Below are 1,225 nucleotides of genomic sequence, written 5' to 3'. Positions count from 1 at the left end.
TGCATTGGACCGCATACACTAGATTGCTTTTCTTGTGTTTGGGTGTGCGGTCTTTGGGGTGTACCAGCATCTGTCTTAGTGTGTTCTTGGGTTTAAAAAACACAGGGATGTTATGTTTGTTAAAAATCCTCCTGAGTTTCTCTGATACTCCAGACACGTATGGAATCACAATGTTGTTGTGTTTGACCTTCTTTTCCTCCTCCCCTGTAGTTTTGTTCTTCTTGGATTTTGTGGCTGTCTTCACAAAAGCCCATTTAGGGTATCCACAGGCTGTAAGTGCCCCCTTCAGGTGGTTCTTTTCCTTCTCTCTGGCTTGGGCGCTTGTTGGTATGTTTTCCGCTCTGTGGTGCAGTGTTCTCATGACCCCTAGCTTGTGCTCCAGTGGGTGGTGTGAATCGAAGAGTAGGTATTGGTCTGTGTGTGTGGGTTTTCTGTAAACACCAATCTTCAGGCTCCTGTCCTCTTCAATGTGTACAGCGCAGTCCAGGAAGGCCAAACTGTTGTTGTGAACATCTTCTCGTGTGAACCTGATGTTACTGTCCACAGAGTTGATGTGTTTTGTGAAGGCTTGCACTTCCTGGCTTTTGATTTTGACCCAGGTGTCGTCCACATATCTGTACCAGTGGCTCGGTGCTATTCCTCTGAAGGAGTTGAGGGCTTTACTCTCCACTTCTTCCATGTAGATGTTGGCCACAATCGGGGATACCGGTGAGCCCATGGCACAGCCATGCTTCTGTCTGTAGAATCCACCGTTGTACTGGAAATAGGTGGTGTTTAGACAGAGGTCGAGTAATTTGCAGATTGGTCATGGCTGAGGCTAGTTCTGTTGTCCAGGGTGTTGTCTTGTGTTAGCCGTTTCCTAACGGTTTCTACTGCCTCTATGGTGGGGATGCAGGTGAACAAAGAACCCACTTACAATGCTGTCCTTTCATCACTTCCCAGGAAACTCAACAAACGTAACCTCTTGGCCTCAGGTGAAGATACCAACGATGGTCGTTCAGTCTTGGCCTCAGGTGAAGATACCAACGATGGTCGTTCAGTCTTGGCCTCAGGTGAAGATACCAACGATGGTCGTTCAGTCTTGGCCACAGGTAGTCTCAACGACTGTAACGACTGTCGTCACAACACCAAGGAACACTAACGAACCAGCGGTATCGATGACCCGGGCCAACGACCCCACTGAGGTTAAATAGCTGAGTTTCCCTGCCAGTCAGTCAGAACTGAA

At 48.2% G+C, this 1,225-nt stretch overlaps 1 protein-coding gene across 10 annotated transcripts in view; it reads left to right on the top strand.

The window, feature by feature from the left end:
* LOC123973893 (interleukin-20 receptor subunit alpha-like) overlaps window positions 1-1,225 on the top strand; it is a 21,065-nt gene that overhangs the window by 13,236 nt on the left and 6,604 nt on the right. The window lies entirely within an intron of this gene.

Source organism: Micropterus dolomieu, linkage group LG07 (assembly GCF_021292245.1).
Source record: "Micropterus dolomieu isolate WLL.071019.BEF.003 ecotype Adirondacks linkage group LG07, ASM2129224v1, whole genome shotgun sequence".
Taxonomy (NCBI): domain Eukaryota; kingdom Metazoa; phylum Chordata; class Actinopteri; order Centrarchiformes; family Centrarchidae; genus Micropterus; species Micropterus dolomieu.
This window is presented reverse-complemented; position numbering and strand designations above follow the sequence as displayed.